We start from the raw sequence: 16,765 nt of genomic DNA on the forward strand, positions 1-16,765 counted from the left end.
ACTTCTTGTTTGTTTTTGAGGTGACTACTAGATTATTCATGGAGAAATTTCCCAAGTGGGAAAATAAATGTTATGATTCTGAGTATTTTACAGTACTAAAATTAACAATATTGGTATCCATAAAATGTTTATTCATGAAAAATAAAATTTTATAGAGTATTTACAGACATAATTCCAGTTACCTCATTTGGGCATAGTTCACGCTGTTAAATCTTAGGATATTTAAATATATACTTTTATTAATTGGGGGAAAATTAGTTTTAACTTTTGTCACTAAAGTAATATAAAATATTGGCTATTATATTTGGAAATTATTTTTTTTAAGTTCCTAAATTATTTTGATTTTTAGTAGGATTTCTTGTTACCATCCATTTGTGTGCAAGTTATGAACATTTATATGTCCTTAATTATACATTTTAGTGTTTTGTAAAGTTTTTGCTATATGTTAGGATTATGTACTACTGTTTTCACCTTGTAGGTGAAATACCCTGGTATATTTAGTTTTTTCTCATGAATTATATATATTATTAACTTGGTCATTATTGTATTATTTTTACATTTGTATTTCATTATGAGAGTAATTTCCTATTTTAAAATGCATTTTTGTCTCTGATCACTGCTAAAATTCAAGAAAGGTGATTGTACTTGACTCTTCACTAAGCACTTAGTATTTTTCACTTGTCAACTTCATTTTTTTAGTTTAAAGCATCAAATTAAATATTATTTTATCCTGGCTTTTATTTTAATTCATGCATTTAAAAACTGAAATTCAGATAAAAGATAGTTTCAAAATAAATTCAGTATGTTATTTATGAGTGGAGCAACACATTAGCATTGGATTCACAATAGATCATATCGCTTTTATTCCATCTTACAAGCTTAGCAGCACAAACAGAATAATCAACATATTATTTGGCTGTCATCTGCTGAACAGAAACCAGAGATCACAAGGAGGTTTTCCCTAGCTGTGGTGATGGCCTTTTTGTTCCAAGCCCCCATCTGGGAGGGCCATGGTGTGTTATCATATGGAACGCGGGGTTTTCTGTAATCTGCTTAGCTGCACTGCAGTTTGAATCTTCATTCCATGTTTGTGTAATTTATAATTTTAATGAGACCATGGCTCTTGTGGGCTTTGAAATATATTAAAAGCTCTTTTGTGCATATGCTTTTGTTCTTGCTTAATAGGCTCAGTGTATTTAAAACTGATGAATTTTTATTCATGAATTTGGATGTCTAGGGATTAACTTAGACTGAATATCATTGCACTCAATCTATTGATGGTTAGAAAGTTTTGTTGTTGTTGTTATTATTTTGTTTTGCTTTAATTTTGTGTGTGGGTGTGTGTGAAACTGGTAACCAGAAAAGAATTTATGTAATTTTTACAAGTGAGGAAAAAGCAGCATAGCTAAAGAATTTATTTTAATTGTATCCATTTTATTTACTGATAGCCATATTTTACCTTTAGTCTTAACTATTTGGGATTAGTATTGTAAAGGAATAATTTTGAAAAAGCATCTTTAAAATGAGTTAATACCTTAAATAGTATTGTTTATATTGAAATAATATTCTGATATGTGACACAGATAAACTTTATATTTTAATTGTATAACATCACTTGTGTATGGCAGTATTAAATAAATTATAATAAATTTCTTGACTTAAATTAGTATGTATTTATATTTTATATGCAAGTTTCCTTCTGTAGCACATTTTAAGAATTTTTGTTTTTTTTTTTAACCTTCTTTGATAGATTAAAAAAGACTAATAGAGCAGCTTAGTAATAATTTGTGTTGTGAAATTGATCTTTATTTTGCTAAGTGTTCAAAAATATACTAAATAACTCAAATCTCTGTTGTTAAAAAAATTTTTTTTTCTTCTGTTGTTATTATATATCACTTATTTTATTAGTTTGAGTGTCAACAATTATATAGCACTGTAGAAAAAAAATCGTGGACCTTTCTAGATCCAAACATATTTTCTGAAGTTGCTAGCTGTTGAGCACAATGAGGGGTGACACACAGAATTCATTAGTCTTTTATGAAGTTGCCCAAGATGTGATTAAAAAAAAAAACAAAACTTATATTTACTGACCTAAAATGTTTTTGTTACTGTAAAACAACTTTTTTTTTTTAGTATGTAATAGTCACCAATTTGACAGGTCCTCTCTTCCCCCACCACTACCTTTAAGCTAGAAGTATGAAATAGAGACCAAGAACAGTATGTTATACTTTCTTTACTAAGCTTATCTATCCGATTTGACACTGAAATATATGATCTTCAATAATATTCCTCTTTGTTTTTATTTGTTGTACAAGTTCACCTAGCTCAGGAATGTATTATTGAAAATACATAATCCGCTAAAGTAGTGCTTTGCAATAGATATATGTGAGTCACATATGTATTTTATTTAACCCAGTATATGCAAAATAGTATTATTTCTACATGTAGCCCATATAAAATTATTAATAAAATATTTTACTTTGTTTTTTTAAGTCTTCAAAATCCAGTGTATATTTTACACTTAGAGCACATCACAATTGGGACTAACCGCATTTTAAGTGCTCAGTGGCCACGTGTGCCTAGTGGCTACCATATTGAACATTGAAGCTCTAAAGTATTGCATAGAAATATTATAATAAAAATATGTTTTTTGCATTCCTCATTATTTTTCTAGAAACATCCTAGTCAAGGTAACCAAAGAATATTCACGTGCTTAAGTTTGCTTAGAGCTAGTATAGCTATAAACTTCTTGGGAAAAAACTTGAACATAAAGTATTCTTTTCTAAGTATTTTTATGATCCTATAATTTAAAATGTACTGTGTATATTCCAATATGAGGAGAGATTACTTCATTGACAAGTGCTTTTAAAACATATAATTAAGAATTATAAAACCTTGAATCACTATTGATTTGAATTGATTCAAATATTTTAATAGTTATAAAATGATCAAGGTGATTTGTGTAAAATATTGCAAGTGTACCCCCTTTATAAAAATCTGACTCGACGGCAGTGGGTTTTACCTTCTTCTCATATTAATTGTCCTTCTTGCCAAAGTATAATTTAAAGAGAAAATCTTATGTTCTTGAGGTCTCTGAATTTTTTACATTTTCTAAATTTTGAGGGAAATGACCTTACTTTTTAATAACCTCACTTTTTTGTAAATATTAGCTGATGCCTATCGTATCCTCTTACTCACTCAAATTTGTATTGACTTCTCCCTGTAACTTTATGCATTTAAAGTGTTGGCACAAAATGTTAAACTATTCTTTAAACAATAAGTCTAGTTTCTTGGATATCATAAATCCATCCATTGATTTCCTAATTATATTATGTACACAGTCAATTGTAATCCAAGATTACAGCAAACAAGATGTTAATTTCTAGACATAATCTATGTACATTTCAATTACAGAGCATGATTGCTATAGAAGCACAGAATAAAAAGGAATAACATTTGTGCTATCCTCACAGGAGCTGTCAATAAAAGATGTAATAGGGGATTTAGGAATCTGGAAATGGCCAACTAATTTATGTGAATCTATTTTATTTCAGCTAGAAAGACCGAGCTCTTTTTCGTCTGCACTGCATATTGCAGAGCACAGTCTTTCTATGGAAAACCAGGCGGCTGCATATGGATAGTCCCTTGATATCATTCACTTGCTGTGTAATCTTATTATGCAAAGTTCTAATCTTCACCTAGAATGAATGCCTCTGGGTCAGAATATAGTCATATCAGGGTTTTTGAGGTCATGTTTTGTGATCCTTAGCTTATTCTTCTAAGTAGGGCTGGGATTTAAACGGTATTCCCCAGACACTAGCAGAGATAGACAGCAGAACCTGCTGCCTTTTTGGAAGACAAGACCAACATGAGGTCCCTGGTAGGATTAAACTTGATTTGTAGCTGTAGGATTTTTTAACAGATGTATTATTGGACAGGGAATAGGGGGCCACCAGCACAGCAAAATTGAATCACGACTCGCATTCTCAGGGAGTTTGCTGCCTGCTCAAACAGCAGCTGCATGTGGATTTGACTTCTTTCAGGTGAAGCGACTTCCAGTCATTTGGAAAGGATGGGATGAAAAGGAACCTTGGTGATAATTTTGATGTCTGCAAGATTTAGTACCAGTGTAATGGGATTATCGGTAACACCTTCACTGCAGAAAAAGCCACCTGGCGCTATAACTGGCAGCAACTGAGAACTAATCCTTTCCCATCTCTTGGATCTCATTCATGAAACTCAAAGCGATTTCTACCCTGCTAACTGTGATTAATTTTATAAACAACAATAACAAAAAATCAGGTGATCAAGGCAAAGAATATGCTTTTTATTAATTATAATATGTAGCCTTTTTATAAGTTGTGTACAACTTATAAATTATGTCAGAGCTATATAAACTAGGTAAAATTAAAATTTATTAACTGCCCAAATGGAAGAGTGGGTTAGTAATGTCTGTTTATACTTTTACAGCTAAGAGTGATATAAAGTATTTACTACTGGTAAAGGTTCATATTTGCAATGATATATTAATTTAAATACTTTTGTGTTCTTTGGATATAAGGTCACTATTAATAAATTAATCAAAATGTCTGTAGATATGAAGAATTGAAATAATTTGTTTTCTCATACATTTTACCTATTTGTCTGCTTTGATTCCAGCTGGTGAAACTTTTTTAGAAAACTAAAACATTTAATAGTCTACAAATATATAGACACTTATGTTTTTGATAATTAAAATAATACTGGCTCAAAATGCTGATAAAAGGCTCTTGGTGGGAGGAAATGTATGTTCTTAATATAGAAAAGTCCTAAAATGGTAATGTTAATACTGAGTGACTTATTTTTAAAAACCAGTGATTCTTTTTCAGGTTTTCTTAGCAGATCGGGGTTTAGTTCTTTGCTCTAGAATCAATGCATTAGTTAGTAATTGAGATTTGTTTTTTAGCATTTTATTTCAGCTAAAAACTTTATCAAGTACTTTGTTTTGAGGTGTTAATTATTTTAATATTCTTCTTTTACATGGTCCAGAATAAACTGAGAGAAAATGAAGTGAAATTATCCCATCAGTCACCCAAACAGTATGCAACATAACTGCCAAGACTAGAAAAGATAATTAGTGTTGTCAGTATTATGATCCTAGAGTACTTAATTTTAAAATATTTGTTCCTAGAACTTGATTTTTTCTCATTTTGTGATTTAGTAACTTTATACTTTTTAAAAATAGGTTATAAAACCTTAGTCTTAGTGTTTTTAAACTTTAAAATCTTAACTACATATAGATAGTGGAAATATTTTTTGAAATTTTAAGATGATTAAAATATCATTCATTTTATACATGGCACATTGATTTGCTGGTAGCCTCTGCTTATGTGTAATGTATTTTATCTTTACTCATATGAATCTTTGTTAGAAGATCAATAAATAAAATATAACAAATTAAAGTTCTTTCCTCAAACCTGCCTAGCAAGCTTATTGCTCTTATTAGTGAGTTTTGGTTTGACTGGTTACAGCTTATTCTTTCCAAAATATGTTTCATTTGTTGCCACATTTTAAAGTTTAAATGAATGAATGAGAAAGCTTAACATTATTTACACTGAACTGAATTATGTTAATTTGTAAAGGATTTCTTTACCTTTCTATTTGTATTTTTACTACTTGAAAAAATGTTTATTTAAAACTCTACTTTGCAGTAAAAAATAGCTGTCTGTGAAATGAACTGAAATCTTTTTCTTATTATGATATAATAGTTGTATTTTAAAATTATTTGGTTTTTGTGTAAGTTTACATTATTTTGCCAGATATTTTTATTATCTGAGGATAACTTTATGATAGTGAATAGTATTTATTTATTTATATTTTTTAAGTAGCTTTCCTTTCAAAACAAAATTTGTCTCAAAGCTTTTGTTAAAGGTGGTTGCCGTTTACTTTTTTGCTTTCTATTCAACTGTTTACTGAATGGCTCTTGAGATTTATTAGCTCTTAAGAGTTAATATTTTCCCCTCTATCCTAGACATCATTCTTATTTGATTAGAGGTTATTTACTTTGGGAATTCCCAAATAAACTCATCATAATTAAATTCAACATAAACATACAAGGTCTTCTCAATGGTATGCTTTCTTTTCAGATAGAGGTTACTTGAATTTAATACCTTATTGGTAATTTATAAGAACTTTGGCTCATCTTAAAAAGCTACACAATACTAATTTAATTTGCTGCACAGGTGTCTCCCAAAGTTGAGGTCTTTTTTTAAACAGGTGAAATTAATTTTAATCATGTTATCATTTCAATGTGTAATATAAAAATTGATTGGTATGTTATCTTTTTTTCTTGTACTAAGTCTTTGAAGTCTGGTTTGTATTTCACATTTTTATAGACATCTTAATACAGACTAGCCACACTTCAAGTGCCCATAACCCCAGATGTCTAGTGGGTGCTGTGTTGGAAAGCCAATGTAAACCATTGTTACTGTGCCTTATCTCACTACTTCATAGTCTTCCCCTTAGAGCATCTGTTTCTCATAATCTTTGCTCTGACCACTAAGATCATTTCTCACTTTTCTGGATTATTTTAGCATGAACTACTATGCAAAGCTTTTCTCTACCCCTTTCCCTGCCATCATCTTTGAAAACTCTAATATTTGTGGTCTTATTATCTCTTAATGTCTTATCTCATTTCCAGTTAACCAGTTACCATCATCGTCATTCGTTGAACCTTATGATCACCCAAAATTCTCTTAAGCTCCCTAGTTCCTTTTTCTGACTATAGTTCTTATATATAAAGCATCCTGTAATTACCTATCATGGCACTAGTCATTTCAAGTTTTAAAAAAATTTTTTTTATTGTGCTTTAGTTGCAGGTTTACTGAGGAAATTAGTTTCTCATCAAACAGTTAATACACATACTGTTTTGTGACATTGGTTGCTAACACCATGACATGTCAACACTCCCCACTTCTTGATCTTGAGTTCCCTATTACCAGCTTTCCCATCCCCTCCTGCCTTCTCATCCCCGCCCCTGGGCTGGTGTGTCAGTTTAGTCTCATTTTGTTTTATGGGCCTGTCTGATATTTGGCTGAAGGGTGAACCTCAGGAGTGACTTCAGTACTAAGTTAAAGCGTGTCTGGGGGCCATACGCTTGGGGTTTCTCCAGTCTGTGTCAGACCAGTAAGTCTGGTCTTTTTTTTGTGAGTTAAAATTTTGTTCCACATTTTTCTCCAGCTCTGTTTGGGACTCTCTATTGGTATCCCTATCAGAGCAGTCAGTGCTGGTAGCTGGGCACCATCTAGTTGTGCTGGACTCAGTCTGGTGGAGGCTGTGGTAGTTGTGGTCCATTGGTCCTTTGCACTAATCTTTCCCTTGTGTCTTGGGCTTTCTTCATTCTCCCTTGCTCCAGGATGGGGTGTAATCAGTGGAGTATCTTAGATGGCCACTTACAAGCTTTTAAGACCCCAGATGCTACTCACCAAAGTAGGATGTAGAGCATTTTCTTTATAAAATGTGTTATGGCAGTTGAGCTAGATGGCCCCCAAATCATGGTCCCCAGCCCAAGGGAGGTGTTTTTGGAGAGAAGAGAATGGGATATAGAGTGAAAGAAATGTTAATAGGAAATATAAGTCAGGTGTAACAAAAGAGCAGGATGGGAATCTTACAACATCCTGATTATTGAAGAGATGATAAACTTCTTTAATGTGTGGTTTATAAGACTTAATACCCCTCTAAAGGAAACATTAGTGGTTCGGTGGTAGAACTCTCACCTTCCATGTGAGAGACCTGGGTTCAATTCCTGCCCAATGCACGTCATGCACAGCCACCACCTGTCAGTAGAAGCTTGCACATAGCTGTGATACTGAATAGGTTTCAGTGGAGCTTCCAGACTAAAGCGAACTAGGAAGAAAGGATTGGAGACCTCCTTCCAAAAATCAGCTAGAGAAAACCCTGTGGATCACAAGGGTCCGATTTGCAACCAATCATGGGGATCTCTCAGGACCAGGCAGCGTTTCATTCTGTTATGCATGGGATCATCATGAGTTGGAGGCTGACTTGATGGGAGCTAACAACAATGTCTGCCTAAAGGGTAGTTCATAAAGTAACTCAGCGACAGCTATCATAAGCTTATGCTAAGTCATATTTCTTCCTTTGAATTAATACCCTTCAATTATTCCTTGTACAACTTGTATATTATTCTGAAATAGATAGAAGGATCATATAGCAATTGGGTGATTATTAGTGGATGGAATGGGGTGGTTTGGGTATTTCACTGCTTGGAAACGGATTGTACTTATTGGCACTTGATTATATTAAAAGTGTCAACTGCTTATGTTTTTAAATATAAAATGTTTCCTTATTTGGAATATATATGAAAAGTGAACTTTAGAAGAGAACATTGGATTAATTAAATTCATTGAAACATTAGCATTATAAGGTTTATTTGATAATGAAAATATATAGAATTATCCCAAAGTTAACGTAACATTTACTAAAAAATAAGAAATGGTTAAATTTTGTCAAGTTTCTGAAAAGATTGAGTATGTCTCATTGGTATCAAATGGCAGCACAAAGACCTTATTAAACTTCCATCCTAGGAATTCAGTGAAAATACAGGTTCTGGGGCCCTGCTCCCAGAGATTCAAATTCATTAGCTCTATTGTGGGAGCCTGGGGATTTGTATTTTGAGTTTGGTTCCCAAGTTATTTTGATGCTGCAAACAGATTTAAAGCAGTATTCACTGCTTTAAACCTTAAAGTGATGGCAATTATTTTCCTCTGAGAATGAAACATTCTAGCAAAATAAACAGGTTTAAATAAAATCATCACAGATGTTGGGGATCAGAGCTCCTTGAATTTGGAGTCCTAAAAAATAAAACATTGCTTCTCCCCAAGTCTTACAGTAGATTTAACATGATAGGTTTCAACAGTTCATGAACAGCCTTGAAGGTAGTTGTAAAATGGCAGGAATTTGAATTATTTTGATGGAGAAGCTGCTGTGTGAGAGTGAATTATTTAGCTATTGAGCAGAGTACACTACTCAGCATCCACGTCTTAATGAGTCTTTGCTGTTCTCTACTTGTCACAGTAACTTCCATTCAGGGTCTGAAATGGACATGTATCTTTCAGTGACTTTATTTATATCATTATATAGTGAAAATGTATTTTGTATAAATATTTTTGAATTTGAGAATCACATAGATCTTGGGAATGTCAAAAATTTGTTGTCTTTTTCTTTTCCAAATGAAGGTAAATGTAGCAAAACCAATGTTGAGATTTATCTTCTGCTTGTCCATCTCCTCCTTTCTGCTCAGCTTTTCTTAGTGTGGATGCCTCTTTAAATGCTAATGTATTCTCTATCTCTGCTCTTCTTATCAAAACAGAAAAAAATATTTATGATAGTAATTACTTATCTGACTGGTTGCTTATACTTTAAGAATGAACGAATTTCTGTAAACTGGTGGTTTCAACCAGCATTGCCCTTTACATTAGTTTTCCTATTTCTGGAACAAAATGGTTTTTCTTCTTTTCAGACAAATTCCAGGCCTATACAATCAGGTGAGACTTTTATTTGGGGCTTGGAAATTCTGATATCACTCAAAATTTACTTCGATGGTTAGGTCTAAATAAATCAGGGTCTTAGCACTGGAGACCTATTCCTAGAAACTTCTGAAGATGGAAGAATTTCTAGTTTCTTTCCATCATCTACAGTTCACTGTGCCCAATCTTTTTAGCTGGTTTTAACCTCAGTCCAACATTTGTCTTTCCCCTGTGGCTCTGTACTGTCAGCTACCTCTTTTATACTTTCCACCAAATTTCTTTGTTTTAACTGAGAGGCAATATAGCGTAGTGGTAGACCTGAGAACCTGACTGCCTCAGTTTGAATCGTGGCTCTGCCACTTACGAACTGCTTGATTTTGAATAGTTTCTTAACCTCTCTGTCCCTCTGTCCGTCAGTTTATCTGTATAATGATGCCTAAGTTCTCATTAAATGAGTTCATATACGTAACGCACTTATAACAGTGCCCGGCACATAGTAGATCATGTGTTTGCTATTATTATTGTTATTGTTATTTTGGTTAGTATTTGAGGATTTTAATAAGTATTCAAGGAAACATTGTCACCTCCATCCACATTATATTTTCTAACTTTGTTAGAAAAGCCGTAGCACTTAACCACTACACCACCATGGTTTCCACTTTGTTAGAGGAAGAGATTTTTTAAGTTATGATGTAGAAAACTGTTGAAAGTGGGTATCAGCCTTACTCCCTTATGCCAGCACTATATGGAGTTTTACTGCATTTTGAACAAAGACTGTTAAAAGATTTCTGGAGAGGGCTATTCTACATTTTTTTTTTTTTTGCTATATTATGTGACAGTCATACTTTTACACTTCTTTTCATCCTAACTTCTCTATTACTCATTTGATAGAGGATATAACTTCCCTTGTAAAGGAAATGTGATAGGGAATAAAAAGTAACACATTTTATTTCCTAGGTAGAGTTTTCCCCTCTCCACTTAAATCTCACTGCTTTCGCCCAACCTGCCTTTCAATTCTCTTACTTTCTGTTTGGCTGAGTCTAATCAACTCAATGGCAACTTTTTTTTTTTTTTTTAATCTGCTATTAAGCCCATTTAGTGAATTTTTAATTACTGTATTTTATTATTCCATCTTTTATTCCTTTTTTTTTTAATGTTAATCAGTTATTTTAAAGTCTTTGTATGTTACATCAATATCTGAGTCACCTATTGGTCTGTTTCTGTTGTCTTTTTATTTTCCTCTTGGCTTTCAGTCATTTGGTTGTATTTTATAAAATGCTTTTAATCTTGATTGAATTAGATTAAAACTTATAATAACCCAATCAGTAGTGGGTCAAGGATTTGAAAGGAAAGGAGACATACAAACGGTCAATAAGCACATAAAAAGTAACCTTAACATCATTAGTTACTGTTGGTGTTGTGTGCTGTCAGATTGATTCTGACTCATGCCAACCCTATGTGACACAGTAGAATTGCCCTATAGGGCTTCCTAGGCTGTAATCTTTTACAAAAGCAGATTGCCAGGTCTTTTCTCCTGTGGAAGGGCTGGTACGTTTGAACTGCCAACCCTCACGTTACCGGCTGAGCTCTTAAGTATTGTGCCACCAGGACTCCTTCATTAGTCACTAGGGAAATGCAAATCAAAAAACCACCATAAGATACCACTTCAGTAGAATGGCTGTAATAAAACACAAACAATAAGAAGTGTTCATGAGGATGTGGAGAAATTGGAACACTCTCACATTACTGGTGAAAGTGGAAAATGTTGCAGCTGCTTTGGAAAACAGTTTGTTAGTTCTTCAAAAAGTTAAACATAGGGTTACCATAGATAAAGACAGCTAGATACCTGCGCGAGTCTACTCCTACTATGGCAACCTTATGTACAACAAAATGAAATGTTGCCTGGTCCTGCGTGATCCTCACAGTCTTTGGGATGTTCAAGTTCGTCATTATGGGCTATTATGCCAATTCATCCCACCATGGGCCTCCCTCACCCTCGGTGGCCTTCTGTTTCACCAAACGTGATGTCCTCTAGCAGTTGATCCCTCCTGATGACATGTCACAACAGGTGACTCAGACAATGTTCTGTTGTGATCTGTAAGATTTTTGTTGGCTAATTTTCAAAAATAGATCACCAGACCTTTCTTCCTGGTTTGTCTGAATCTGGAAGCTCCACTGAAACCTGTCTACCATTGGTAACCCTGCTGATATTTGAAATACAGGTGGCATAGCTCCTAGCATCACAGAAATATACAAGCTACCACAGTACAACAAACTGACAGATGGGTGGTGGAGAATTATCACAGGACCCAGCAATTCCACTCCTAGGTTGACACCCGAGAGAACTAAAACAATATGTCCACACAAAAACCTGTACATGAATAGCATCATTATTCGTAATAGCCAAAATGTGGAAACAACCCAGATTTAACTGAAGAATGGCTAAATAAAGTATTATATACAATGAAATATTTTTGAGCCCTAAAGAAAGGAATGAAGTACTAATACATGCTACAACATGGGTGAACTTAGAAAACTTTATGTTCAGTAAAATAAACCAGTCACAAAACATCATGTGTTATATGGTTCCACTTATATAAAATATCCAGAATAAGCAAATCCATAGAGATGGTAGATTAGTGGTTGCCAGGGGCTGGGAGGAGGGGGTATGGAGAGAAAGGGGCCTGGGGTTTCTTTCTGAGGTGATGAATATGTTCTGAAATTAGATAACGGTGATGGTTGTACAACCTTGTGAATATATAAAATCCACTGAATTGTACACTTAAAAAGGTTGAATTTTATGGTATGTGGGTTTTATCTCAGTTTTTAGAAAAGGCCTGTCTACGCCACGGTTATAAAAAAAATTGTAGAGGCCCTAGATAATGCCGTCTTCCTAAATTAAGTTAGTTTTGTTGTTGTTTTTTTGTTTTGTTTTTTTTCTCCTAGCAGACAGGTAGTGTATGAACAGGCCACTGGAATCCTGCCAGGGGATGGTATTATTCTTTGTTAAGGGTGGTCTGTTTCAGTTTTGACCTTATTCCTAGGCTGTGGCCGTAACTGAAAGACAAGACATATGCCAGGCCTAGACCACCTTGTTGGGACTTGAAGTCCAACCTCTGTCTCCCTAACTTTGCGTGCTTGCTAGCAGCTCTGCTGAGGTCTCTAGTCTATCAGTTGCGGCTTTCTGCTGCAATTCTGGGAGTTTCACCCTGCTCAGGTGGCAGTTTGAGAGTTGGCAGGTCTAAAAGGGAGCTTGCATGCAGACTTTGTGTTCTTTTCTTTATGGTTCCTTTCTGTAATTTTTACCCTCACATGCCAGCTACTTTGACAGCCAGAACTTCCAACTTCTACCTCAGGCAAATGGGACTGACGTTTTCTTTTAAGACTTTTATTTTCCTGTCCTGTAAATTGGCCCATTCCATCAGGGGAAGGACCAGGTGAATATGGAGGCCACCTTATGACCTTCCCTTCTCTCAGGTCCTTGCCCTTCAAATCTTGCCTACATTGGTGACTTTTAATAGTTATTATGTGTATTTTACCCAGGTTTTATACTTTTTGTTGTTTTCATCAATAAGTTTAGTCTTATATAAGCTATTCTCTCACTGGTAGTATTGAAGTCCCCCTCTTGCCTTCCTGACTTTAATATTCGGTCATTTCCAATATCTCTGTTTCCCTCTCTGTCATCAGTAGTGTCTCATCATTAACATCTCTTTCCCCATTGGATTGTTCCGATTGTCTCACTGTGTTTCTGTGTTTCCATGTTTTAAAAGATATACTTAACTATTACTTTGCCCCATCCTCAACTAGAGCAATTTTGTACCGATGGGACACTTGGCAATATTTGGAGACATTTTTGTTTGTCACAGCTGCTTATACAGATAGATTCCTTTTTTTTTTTTTTTCCTGTTTTCAAACTTTCACTTGCTTTTTCATCCTTTTTTTGTTTGCTTTTATTTTTTGAATATGTAAACTCAGAAGTCTCATTCCTTTCCCTGTAGCTTCCATACTCTTCTTATCCCCCTCCTTATAAATGTAAACATTTTCATTATTTTCTGGTTTATTTTTCCTTTTTTTTTTTTTTTTTTTAGCAGTTCTTATTTTCCCTTCTTTCCCTTTTTTTTCCCCAGAAATGGTAACATACTATACATACTCTTTTGTACCTTGCTTTTATGAGTTAATTTTTTTTTTTTTTTAATCAGTTTTGGAAAGTTCTCTGTCAGTATTTCTTCAAAATATTGCTTCTGGAATGGTTGTGCTGAGTTCCCATATTTTAATCAACCTGTTTACTATGGATAGGCATTTGAATTGTTTACAGTTTTGCTATTTCAGATGATGCTAATTTGAAGAACTTTCTACACTGTGGTGTTTGACTCTTAGAGTTATCTTCTGGGTAAGTTTCTAAAAGTAGGATTGTTTAGTCACAGAATAAATGCATAGTCAAATTACCCTCCTTAGAGGTTGCAGTATTTTGCACACTTGTTGGCAATGCGTAATATGCCTGTTTATGAGAACCCTTTTGTAACGTCACACACTGTGAACTTCCACATGGTAAAGGTTGTTTTTTTAGCATGTGGTCTGTTGTATCATCAGGGACCCTATGGAAAATAGATGGCACACTCGAATTAGGGAAATTCAAGGAGGGTTTATTTACAGAGACAGACTGCAAAGTTGTGGGCAGGAAATAGGGGAGTTACTAGTGATGGTAAAGGAACTAGCATCAGTGGAGCTGTTATCACTACTATGCCTAAAGGGACTAGGGGAATGAGAAATTACAGCAACCGATTCCTGTAGAGCAGACAGACTGACTTTAGAGACACAGGGACCTTTGGTCAAGAGACATAACCAGCCTGAGAAGACTGGGAGGGAGTCAGAGAATACATAACCTTTTCTTATTTCCTTCTTTTCTTCTTTGGAGCTCTTGCTGACGTCCAGGCAAAGGGCACAAGAGTTTTTTGATATAGTTCATACATGGGTCAAGTTTCCAAGGACAGACAGCAGTGTGCAGAAGGGTAGAAAGTACAGCCGAAGGTGCAAACAGGGTGTGCACATGTAGGTTCCCAGACCCTTTGGAATAGCTGTAAACTACAGGTTTGGAGCCACTGTCTTAATCTCTTTTGCTAGTAGATCTTCCGAGTGCCAGCAGTGTCTGTGATTTATATCTTATATGAATGCTACTTTCCACTCTGAGTTTTCTCATCAGAAAAAAAACTCAACTCTTATTCTCTATTTTAATGCTATTTCTTAACAGTAGTCCTTATTATACTTTAAAAATATAAGGCCAAATGGTCCTTATCCCTCACCTTCCTCTCCAAATAGCTTCAGAGTCTCTTTTCACGTTAAGAGACAAACATTCAAAGTAAGTTTAGATACTTCAAACTCTGTTTATTTGATAATATCTCTAGGGAAGAAACTGTCTGTTAACTTGTTCTAATTATTCTCATCTGTTGATTTTATAATTTTATGACACAGTTTCATTATGCACATTGTATTTGGTGTTGGGCATTGAGTAATAAAAAATGCTTTGTGGCCTCATGCACTTTTTAGTGGGAGTTAATTACATGCCTTCTTACTAAAATCAGAACCATTATATAGTTATGGCATCTTTGTATTTTTAAGAAATTTTTGCCACATGACGATTTACATGATTTAGCCAAGTAGTGATTAAAAATGATTTAGATTTTGAAGGTTACTGAGTGATTTACACTCTGATTTCAGCTTTTATCTGTCTTAACAACATTTTCATGGTAATTGCCATATGTTTCCTCTTAGAACATATGCCCTCTCTAAAATCATTTTCATTTGAAAATGTAAAATCAATTTCACTACTTTTTAGAATTTATTCTCATGGATTGCATTTCTGAAGTTACACTTTAGAACTTACCCCCCCCCCCCCCGTTTTTCTCTGATTTTATAGTTGGAGCAAAGTAGTTGTTGTTAGGGCCATTGAGTTGGTTCTGACTCATAGCGCACCTGTGTACAACCTTACAAAACTCTGCCCGATCTTGCACCATTCTCACAATCATTGCTGTGTTTGAGCCCATTGTTGCAGCTACTGTTTCAGCCCATCTCCTTCAGCGTCTTCCTTTCTTTTGCCGATCGCCTCTTTTACCAAGCATGATGTCCTTGTCCAGTGACTGGTCCCTCTTGATAATATGTGCAAAGTACGAGAGGTGAAGTTTTGCCATCCTTGATTCTAAGAAACATTCTGGCTGTACTTCTTCCAAGACAAATTTGTTCATTCTTCCAGCAGTCTGTGGTATATTCGATATTCTTTGCCAACACCATAATTCAAAGGCATCAATTCTTCTTCAGTCTTACTTATTCGTTGTCCAGCTTTCATATGCATGTGAGGTGATTGAAAATACTATGGCTTGGGTCAGGCACACCTTAGTCTGCAAAGTGACACCTTTGCTTTTTAACAATTGAAATTGTTTTTTTGCTGCAGATTTGCCTGATGCAGTGCATCCTTTGATTTCTTGACTGCTGATTCCATGGCCGTTGATTATGGATGCAAGTAAAATAAAATCCTTGACAACTTCAATCTTTGCTCCGTTTATCATGATGTTGCTTACTGGTCCAGTTGTGAGGGCTTTTATTTTCTTTATATTGAGTTATAATCCCTAGTGAAAGCTGTAGTCTTTGATATTCATCAGTACGTACTTCACATCTTTGTCGCTTTCACCAAGCAAGGTTGTATCATCTGCATATCTCAGGTTGTTACTGAGTCTTCCTCCAACCCTGAAGCTGTATTCTTCTTCATATTGTCCAGTTATTCATATTACTTGCTCAGCATACAGACCGAATAAGTATGGTGAAAGTATACAACCCTGATACACATGTTTCTTGACTTTAAACCATGCAGTATCCCCCTGTTCTGTTCAAACGACTGCCTCTTGGTCTATGTACAGATACCACATGAGCACAATTAAGTGTTCTGGAATTCCCATTCTTCACAGTGTTATCCATAATTTATATTGGACACTGTTACAATCCACACTCGAATGCCTTTGCATGGTCAATAAGACACAGGCGAACATTTTTCTCATATTCTCTTCTTTCAGCCAGGTCATTCTGACATCAGCAACAATATCCCTCATTTCGTTTCCTTTTCTCAATCTGGCTTGAATTTCTGCCAGTTGCCTGTTGATGCAGTGCTGCAACTATTTTTGAATTACCTTAGGGAAATTTTATTTGTGTGCAATATTAATATTGTTAAATAATTTCTACATTCCGTTAGATCA

At 34.6% G+C, this 16,765-nt stretch overlaps 1 protein-coding gene across 10 annotated transcripts in view; it reads left to right on the forward strand.

The window, feature by feature from the left end:
- The window catches only part of IMMP1L (inner mitochondrial membrane peptidase subunit 1), a 96,536-nt gene that overhangs the window by 34,888 nt on the left and 44,883 nt on the right, over positions 1-16,765 (forward strand). For 2 of the 10 annotated variants that reach the window (XM_064288332.1, XM_064288334.1), the window contains exon 3: positions 13,854-13,914. The exons of 7 other annotated variants lie outside the window; for them this stretch is intronic. The gene's annotated coding sequence lies outside the window, so the exon portion shown is untranslated. Of the gene's footprint in view, positions 1-13,839; positions 13,915-16,765 lie in introns of all 10 variants that reach the window. One more of the 10 variants, XM_064288333.1, reaches the window with a different exon arrangement.

The sequence above is a fragment of the Loxodonta africana genome, chromosome 7 (assembly GCF_030014295.1).
Source record: "Loxodonta africana isolate mLoxAfr1 chromosome 7, mLoxAfr1.hap2, whole genome shotgun sequence".
Taxonomy (NCBI): Eukaryota; Metazoa; Chordata; class Mammalia; order Proboscidea; family Elephantidae; genus Loxodonta; species Loxodonta africana.